Source organism: Capsicum annuum, chromosome 6 (genome assembly GCF_002878395.1).
Source record: "Capsicum annuum cultivar UCD-10X-F1 chromosome 6, UCD10Xv1.1, whole genome shotgun sequence".
NCBI classification, from domain to species: domain Eukaryota; kingdom Viridiplantae; phylum Streptophyta; class Magnoliopsida; order Solanales; family Solanaceae; genus Capsicum; species Capsicum annuum.
The window spans coordinates 171,608,082-171,618,067 of record NC_061116.1 but is presented as its reverse complement, the minus strand read 5'-3'; the positions used below and the strand labels follow the sequence as shown (position 1 = coordinate 171,618,067).

The 9,986-nt window shown below is 36.4% G+C and overlaps 1 long non-coding RNA gene across 1 annotated transcript; it reads left to right on the top strand.

Moving 5' to 3' along the window:
* Window positions 1–274: 274 nt before the first annotated feature.
* On the top strand, window positions 275–3,551 carry LOC124899738. The gene is made up of 2 exons (XR_007057270.1): window positions 275–1,779; window positions 2,936–3,551. It is a non-coding gene; the product is annotated as an uncharacterized LOC124899738 (long non-coding RNA).
* Window positions 3,552–9,986: the final 6,435 nt, after the last annotated feature.

Genomic DNA, 9,986 nt, shown 5'->3' with positions numbered 1-9,986 from the left:
ATAAACTTGTTAATAATTGGGAAAAGGGCATGGGATGAGAAATGGCGAGCAATTTTAAAAGTTGGACAATTGAAGCCAGCCGGCTCAATTTAATTTTGGTTTTTAGCCATTTGGTTCATCGGTCGTATGCAGTTTCTATATTCAATTGATACACTTTTATACTACACTGATATACTTTGATACCGCATTGATACACTTTAATACTAGGTTAATACAATTTTATACCACATTGATACAATATATACCACATAAATACACCTTTTACAGAGGAAATTCGAAGAAGGGAAATAGAGGATGACTTGTAGAAAGTGAATATATGTATAGAAGAGGAAAATAGCTTTGGAGTTGCAGAGATCGCGCAATGTACGAAGAAGAAGAGAGAGAGAAAGTGACAGAGAGAGAGGATTTTGGGTTTAGCCTAAAAATAAAAATAAAAAGAGAGACTTTGTTTTGGGTTGAAGATTCAAAAAGTTTCAGTATTACTAATTCAGTAAAGTGTATTTCACTACGATCATATAAATAGTTATGATGGTGGTTATTTATTGAATTTTTAAATTTAGGTGCTATTTTTGTTGAGCCATTTTAGTTTTGGGTGTTATACTCGGCTCAATTGCAAATAAAGTCCCAGAACACTTGTTCTTCTCCTTCATATTACATTCCACTCTCCTTCAGAAACTTAATTGTCGAATCAAGGTTCAAAATTTGAAAACTGAGACTTTACAAAGCATAATCCTGCCATGTTGCTTCATTTGCTAGAAGGTTTGCCCATTGGATTAACACTTGTGTCACTACCCAGTTACCTTTCTTGAACATACGTCTTTCCAAAATTGATATGGGTTTTGTCAAAATTTTCCCTTCATTAGTGCATTAGGGAGGATCTTGAAATGCCATAACCTTGTCACTTATCTTTTTTTTCAATTGGGAGACATGAAACACAGGATAGATTCTGGAGTCACTAGGAAGACAGAGCTCATAAGCTACTTCCCCCACCTTACGAATTACTTTTTAAGGACCAAAGAATCTGGCAGATAACTTCAAATTCTTTTTCACGGCTATTGAAGTTTGGCGATGAGGCTGCAATTTTAAGAAGACCCAATCCTAGACTTCGAATTTCCTCTCGGTCCTCTTAGTGTCACCATAGTTCTTCGTTCAATTTTGGGCTTCTTCAAATTATCTTGCAATATCTTGTTCATCAATTGTCTTTCTCTCAATACTTAGTCAACGACATCCAATTTCGATTAAGCCACTAATTCAAAAGTAGGCTGGGGTGGATCATAACCATAAAGGGCTTTGAAAGGAGTCATTCCAATTGAAGTATAAAAGTTAGAATTATACCAAAATTCTATTAATGGTAGCCATTTGCTCTACTTAGATGGTTTGTATCTCTCCATACAATAAAGGTACGTCTTCAAGCATCTATTAAGCCTATCAGATTGACCATCAGTTTGGGAATGATACGCTGAACTTGGCTTTAATTAGATATGCAATCCCTTAAATAGTTCCCTCCAAAAGGTACTGATAAATATAGGATCCCTATCTGAGACAATCGAACTAGAAAGGCTATGTAATTTGCAAATATTGTCTAAAAAGACCTGTGAAATTTGAGCAACATTGTAGGGATGACTAAGCCAAAAAAGAGTGCAAATTTTATATACTTGTCAATTACCACTAGAATTGAGTGCTTCCTGTTTGATTTTGGCAGAGCCTTGATGAAATCTTTGGTTAAATGCTCCCATGCCTTAGTCGGAATTGGCAAAGGTTGAAGTAGTCCAGGATAAAGTATATTCTCTCCTTTGTTTATTTGACATATTTTGCTTTCTTTAATAAAGTTTTTCACATCTTGCAATAGGCTCGGCCAATAAAACAAGGCTTGCACCTTCTGTTGATTTGCATATACACCTGAATATCCGTCCCAAGGAGTTTCATGTAGCTCAGAAATAAGCTTTGGTCTTAATTGGCCATTACTTCCCGCCCATACTTGCCCTTGGTTCCTGAGAATTCTCTAATGAAATTGACTATTAGTTTGACTACTAAAGTCATTACTTAGTTAAGTAATCATATCTTGTGCTTTTGTGTCACTATTGTAGTTTTTCATGACTTTAACCATCTATGTGGGATGAATTACCACACTCAGATTCTTTAAAATTTCTAGAGAGGGTATCCGCTATGACATTTTCAACTCTCTTTTTATAATATATTTCGTAGCTAAGACCCATGAGTTTGGTAAATCCTTTGTGTTGTAAGGCATTAGTAATCCTTTGATCTCTCCGGAACTTAAGGCCAAAATGATCTGTTTTGATTGCAAAATGACTCTGTTGCAAGTCATAATGCCACTTATCCACAATCATATGTAAAGTGATCAATTCTTTTTCATATGTTGACAAGCCAGGATGCCTAGTACTCAATGCTTGGCTCAAATATGTTCCTACTTCTCTACCACAAACATCAACTTCTACTACAAAATAAATGGAAAATTGGGTAATGTAAGACTGGGTGTTTGCCGTTGCTAGTTTGAGCTCCTCAAATGCCTTAGTTGCTTTCTCATTCCATAAGATATTTCCCTTTTTCAACAGATTGATTAAAGGTTTACTAATCACAGCAAAACTTTTAATAAACCTACGACAGTATCCTGTTATGCCCAAGAAACCTCTCAAATCTTTGAGAGATTTAAATTTGCCCAATTGCAACATGGATTTATTTTTTTCTTTATCTGTACTGACCTCATTACCATTAATTATATGGCCTACATATTCTACCATTTTCTAAGAAAAAGTGCACTTTGATCTTTTGATGAAGAGTTGGTTATCTCCTAATAGATTAAATACAATTTCTAAATGGGTCACATATTCCATAATACTCGTACTGTAAATTAAAATATCATCAAAAAATACAAGTACAAACTTTCTGAGATACGGTCCAAATATCTTGTGCATAGGTCTTGAACGTGGCTGAAGCATTAGTGAGCCCAAATGATATCACCCTGAACTCCCAAAGGTCTTGATGAGTTTTGAACGTCGTTTTGTGTTATCCCTTTCTTTCATTCGAATTTGATGGTAACCCAACCTTAGATTCAATTTGAAAAAATATTGAGCTTCTTGTAATTCGTCCAGTAGATCCTCCACAGCTTGTATTGAATATTTGTTTTTAACTATTATCACATTGAGTTTTTGATAGTCAATGCAAAATCTTCAGTTGGAATCTTTTCTTGACTAATAAAATTGGTGAAGCAAAGGCAGAAACACTGGTGGTTACTGTTTGAGCCTTAAGCATTTCTGCCACAATACTCTCAATTATAGTTTTTGTTCAAAATAATATTGATACGGCCTAAGATTAATGGGCTTGGATCCTGGCAGCAACTCAATTGGGTGGTCGCATGAGCGGGCAGGTAGAAATTCCATGGGCTCTTGGAAAAGATCTGTATAGCGACCCAACAAGGGTTCTACAATTTCAAGAATGGATTGTTTCTCCTATTTTGCCTCAATTATCATTAATTATGTAACATAGTTGCATTGCCCTTTTATTTAATAGCTTTATCACATCTGTTGTTTGCATCATGGATAAAGACTCAGAACTCGTGTCACTTAATAAATGAATGATTTGTGATTCCTTGATCAAGGATACTCCCAGTGGTTTGGTATGTAAAGCAATAGGTGAAATCGAGTCTATCCAGCCTATTTCAAAGACAACATCATATGCCCCGACATGTAACAATCTTAAATCAAATATGAATTCACGGTCTTGCATTTTTCACTGAAAATTTTTGCAAATCTAGATACACATAACATGTTGACCATTTGTCACTCTAACCCTCTAGGATCTACCCATTGTTTCTGCATGAGCTTCTACAATCTTAATTACAAGTGGGTCCACAAAGTTGTGGGTGGATCCACTGTCAAACAAAATTATCAATTTCTGTTTCTTAGCACACCAAAGTATTTTTATGGTGGAAGGTTCTTGGTTGTGTCCTAACGAGGCCATCAATGATAATAACCTTTCTTCTGGGGCTTCCAACTCATGTTCAATTGCAAGATCCACATACTCTACTTGCGCGTCACAAACTTCCTCTCCTTTCATGGCATGTAGAGTTTTGGGCTTATGTTTGTGGCATGATGTATATTTATCAATACACTTATAACAAATATTCGTTTCTCTGCATTCTTCAAATGATAATTTCTTACTTTTTGTTGGCTTCGTACTGACCACAGTGGGAGCCCTGGTAGGTGGTACGGATATGAGAGGTTTATGTAAGGACAAAGGTATTTTTGGAGTAACTTTGGAGGATAACTGGTATATAAGTTATTAAAGAATTTTTCATGTAAGTTGGCACAATTATAAGCTTCCAACAGTGTGTGTGGGTTAGCCGATTCAACTAATGGTCGAATATGAGACTTCAAACCACTAATAAAACACGTAACAGAGTGACATTCCTTATGTCACGACCCAAAATTGATAGGTCATGATGACATTTGTTGCGACATACCTTGACAAGTAAGCCTATAACTGGAATTGATATATGTAGAGTAAAAAAACAGATATACCCCTAAGGAAAGGCTTTTAGAACGAAGTTGAACCGTAAAAGTATAATAAATGTGGAAAGAAGTATAACAATGCAGTTATAACTTCCAAAATCTGGTGTCAATAGTATAAGAACTATTAATACAAATCATGAGTCAAATACATCAAAAAACGTCTGTCTCTGAATACAAATAAAGGCATAACTACTATAGAAAGATAGTCGTGAACTCTGGAATATAACTGCTACCTTGAGTAATCTAACGGCGCTCGAAATTAACCAATCTGAGGCACACTTAAGCTAGGGCCTGCACTGAAAGGGCACAATATGCGTAAGTATGATTCACTTATACTCAGTACGTATCATAGGCCAACCAAACAAAGCAGTAAATAAAGCATACAAACTACACACTAAAGACACGTCACCTGCAATCGGAAAATGTCCCACAATGGTAGCCTATACCGCTTGCATTAACAGTTCTAATATATCATAATTACAATAACAACACAGTATGTAGAACACAAGTATACATTAAATTTCATGCAAGTGAAAATAGAGATAAATATGTACTCCCTCAGTCTCATCATATGTGTCGTCATTTGATCGGGCACGAAGTTTAAGAATTAAGGAAAGACTTGGCAATGTTTAAAAAATTATTCTTTATTAAAAAATGTGCTACTATCTTTTTTTTAATTAAGTGGGACCAATAAGAGTAAAAGTGAAATTATGTCTTTAAATAGCTACCAAATAAGGAAAAATAACATTCTTTTTGAGATAGACCAAAAAGAAAATGATGACACATAAAATGATATGGAGGGAGTATTGATAACACTCAACTTACACCTTAAATTAGTGTAAGGCGGTCGTCGTCAATATATTTACCCCACTTTGGAGTCAGGGTCGAATCCACAGGGAACAATGTGAGTGGCGATTAAGCTAATTTGAAGCTATAGCTACAAGTTCAATTCAAACAAATGGTACGAAAATATAAAATTAAGATGGGGGATTTAAAAGTATCAAGTAATGTTGTCACTTCAATATTAATGTTTGTAATCAATATAAATGGGAATTATGTTCACTATGGCTTTTGGGACTTTACAGGTACTAAGTAGTGCTTGGGATTCTTGAAGTAAGTAAAACAGCAGACTATCCTTGACTATGATACTTTCTGACTTATCTCTCGACCTCACCAGACAATTTATTATCTAATTCTCTCGAACTTAGATAACTTATCTATTTCCAATAGGATGTTATCTCAGGTAGATTAATCCAGTTATGACATCAATCATTAAATAGAAGGTTGGTAGCTTCCAAGTCCCTATTGATAATTCACGACCTCTAGTCTATTTCTCCGTTAGAAGCAAATAAAATCTAAGGCATAATCTAATATTTGCAACCAATAGATTTCAGTTAAAACAACAAAATTTCAAGACGTTCTACTACTCTTTGAATCCGTTAAATACCTAGTAACCCATCAAACCCCACTCCATGGATCCCATAACTCCGGCTAATGGAATTAGCCGCTCATGATTTGATGAACGAAATAACAAGTTGAATTCATGATGCTAAGGATAAACTTACGAATTGATGGTAAACAACAAGTAGTTTCTTCAATTTAATCACAAGGTAGAAACCCAAAAATAGATGATAAGAAACAAGAATATTTGGTGAAAGAGTGCAATGTACGTGCTTCTCTTTCCAGCGTCCCTTCTTTTTTGATAGACAATGATCCCCCTTTTAAAAACCCTAAAACAAGTCTTTAAATAGTCAACCCTAAATAAGAAAATAAAATTAAAGTTTCAGTTTTCTCTTCACATTGGACGACGACGATCTTGATGGTGTGTCAGATGTCTGACGATGTGTGCGAGATGTCGTCAAAGGTTCCAGTGAATTGTTATCTTTTGACTCTTCAAACGGCAAACCTGACGGTGTGTCAAAATTCTTAACGACGGTGACAACTGTCGTCACAACTTCACTGGAAATCAGTATTCTCTGCTTCTGGTTGACGGCGATTTTGACGCTATGTCCCATATTTGAAGGCCCTTCTGAATCATCGTCACATTTTCTCTCAACTCTTTAGGTTCTGTCTAAGCTTGACGGCAACTTTGACGGCCTGTCCCATGTATGATGGAGCTTCAGAATTGACGTCAGTTTATTTATATTAGATGCCATCCGAATTATTCTTCTTTCCTTTGGTTTCCTCCCCGATCACTTATGTCTACATTAACACACTAAAAGCAATCAAAAACAATGAAAGTTGCTTAAGACTTCACAATTGTTCAGAGTTAAAAGCTTCAAATGTGTTAGCATAGGCTCACACATCAACCCCCTCAACTTAAACAATTGTTTGTCCTCAAGCAACCAAAACATAACTACGAGTATACAAAGTACAATTCGGCAGCTAACTACCAATTTAGCTCAAAATTCAGTTACTATATCCAAGGTCAATCAATTTCAACTAACTGTGTAGATTATTGAAAAGCAACAATGTAACACAAAGGATTCTAGCCATGGCATCAATTAAGTACCAACAGTCATGCATGTATCAATATAACACTACCTAAACAAGTAAGTAACCTACCAAGATACTAGTGTGCCCTCACAACAAAGAAATTTCCCTTTTTTCTCTCATCTCAGAAATCAAAATATAAACATGGGGTTTGCACAAAAACACTCACTCTCAGAACGAAGTTCCAGCCAGTGTATGCTAAATACCATATGCTTGCCCTTATCTTTATTACCAAGGTATCCAGATAGGTGAGTTAGGATCACTATAGGTCTTTCTCGGCTTGTAACGTAGGCTAAGGGCTGGTATGATATTAAATGGCATTTAGAGTGACTAACCTCCTTGGCGCTACCTTAACTTGTGGGGTCTACTTATTAACCTCTTTTTCTTTTCTTTTCTTTTTCTCTTTTCCTCTTTTTATTTTTTCCTCTTTTCTTAATCACCCATTATTCAGGATGGATGTGACTTTTCTTTTTCATTATTTTTCTTTTATTCTACCTCTCTTCATACCAGTTTACATCATGCACCCCAATGATAGCCACCCTCAACTTAAGCTGTTTGCTTAAGTCAAAGTGCACAGTGTCCAAGGAGGACCAGGGCTAAAACAGGTTCATTATGATCTAAATGGGAAGGTGATAGGTGTTATAGAAAGAAATGATCAATTCTAGCTAAAACAAAGATCAAGTGATAGCATACATAATCGAGAATGTTATTTAGGCTGAAAGTGGCTCAAAGTCAAAACGGCCTATGATCCTTTCCTAACCCTATCTTTCAACTAAGGTAAGACAAACTGGGCAAGTTCTAGATTCGACAGTACAAATCTCTCACACACACATGGCACATAAGTGTATTACTAGCTACTACTCATCCAGTTCGTGCAATTGTTAGCGGTGGTTACACATAAATGCAATTCACACAGATACCACATAGACAATTGGAGAGGTAGTTACCATTCCAAGAAAAATTAACAAAAAATATGTCAACTGTCGTAGATACTTATTTTTCTCCCAGTTAACCACAACACATCACAAAGCAAAAATAATTTGCCTAAACATGCCGGCTCTACTAGGAACAAGACTTCGAGGAAAAGAGGAACGACAACAAAAACCCCAGGAGGACATCATCACCCACAAGTAGCCCCACCCTCAACTTAAAATCATGCAATGTCTTCAATGCATCAAACCAAAACAAGAGAGTTAGAAACATACCTGTGGCACCATGGGTGCGAAGATCTGATGTCAATCACACAAAACAAATACAAACAACAAACTACCTTGGGTTGCCTCCCAAGAAACGCCTAATTTAGTACCGCGGAACGACCCAACTCAGCTTTTTCCTCTATCTTGAGGATTTGAACTTCACCCCCAACTTAGAGTCCATCTTCTTGCCTCGTTCATAGGGAGGTGGTACAATGATTAAGAAGCCGAGTAATGGATGATGCATGGTAAATAACTCAGCTTTAAAGTGAGGTGTGTTTTTGTGTTGCTTATTAAGTGTAAAATAAAGAATATAGGATTCTTGTTCCTCATCTTCACAGTCTTCCACTATTTTAGATGATTCCACAGACAAGATACCATCTAAACATAATGTGGAAAAATGCTTCGAGTGTGGCCCAACAAATCCTACTTCAAAATTTACACTATCCTCTACACACTCATTTTTATTCATCTTCTCAACATTTTTACTTTAAATTGGGCTAGAGTCTTCATAAGAAATTGGCTTGGCTTCTTCTTTTGCCTCTAGCACCATTTCCTCAATCTTGGCATCATGCCTCATGGTTGGCTCGGTTGGTTGGGAAATCTCCAAGGGTTATCATCAGTATAGGAATCTTGGTCTTCATCGTCACACTCTCCCATTATTTTAAATGATTTCACAGATATCATCTAAACATAATGTAGAAAAGTGTTTTAGATGATTGACCTCAATATCCATCTCTTCTATCCTTTCTCTTTCCTCGTTAAATGCCCTAATGTCTTGACGTATGTCACATATGATATCATTCGTTGTGTCTATACGATCCAACATTAATTGAAGCATAGCTTCAATGTCACTCTTTCCAGTGCTGCGGGGGTTAGCGCAATATGGGGAGGGGGCATTTGGGCAATCACTCTAATATCCATCTTGACCACCACATAAAGAAAAATTATACTCCCGGTAGGATGGAGATGGTGCACACATCTCTCTTCGGGGAGCATATCTACAATCTTTTCTAAAGTGGGGTCCATCACAATATGGACATGGAACATCCAAATAAGATTTCCAACCATCAAACTTACATTCATTTCATGATGCCAGATGTTGGATGACGATGATCTTGACAACGTGTCAGATGTCTGACGACGTGTGCGAGATGTCGTTACAAGTTCCAGTGAATTGTTATCTTCTGACTCTTCAAACGGTAAACCTGACGGCGTGTCAAAATTCTTGATGGCGCATGACAACTGTCGTCAAAACTTCACTGGAAATCAGTATTCTCTGCTTCTAGTTGATGGCGATTTTGACGTTGTGTCCCATATTTGACGGCCCTTTCGAATCATTGTCACATTTTCTCTCAACTCTTCAGGTTCTGTCTAAGCTTTACGGCAACTTTGATGGCCTGTCCCATGTATGACGACGCTTCAAAATTTACGTCAGCTACACTTCAGCTTATTTATATCAGATGTCATCTGATTTATTCTTCTTTTCTTTGGTTTCCTCGCCGACACTTATGTATGTATTAACACATTAAAAGCAATCAAAAACAACGAAAGTTGCTTAAGACTTCACAATTATTCAGAGTTAAAAGCTTCAAATGTGTTTGCATTGGTTCACACATCAAGTATATACAGACGGTCAAGTATAAATAACAGAATAGAGCAAGTTGACATATAAAAAGTCATTATGAAAATCCAATCACAACATCAATCACAAAAAGCAAATACAATGTATGAGATGATGATGATAATGATGACGATGCATGAGACCATC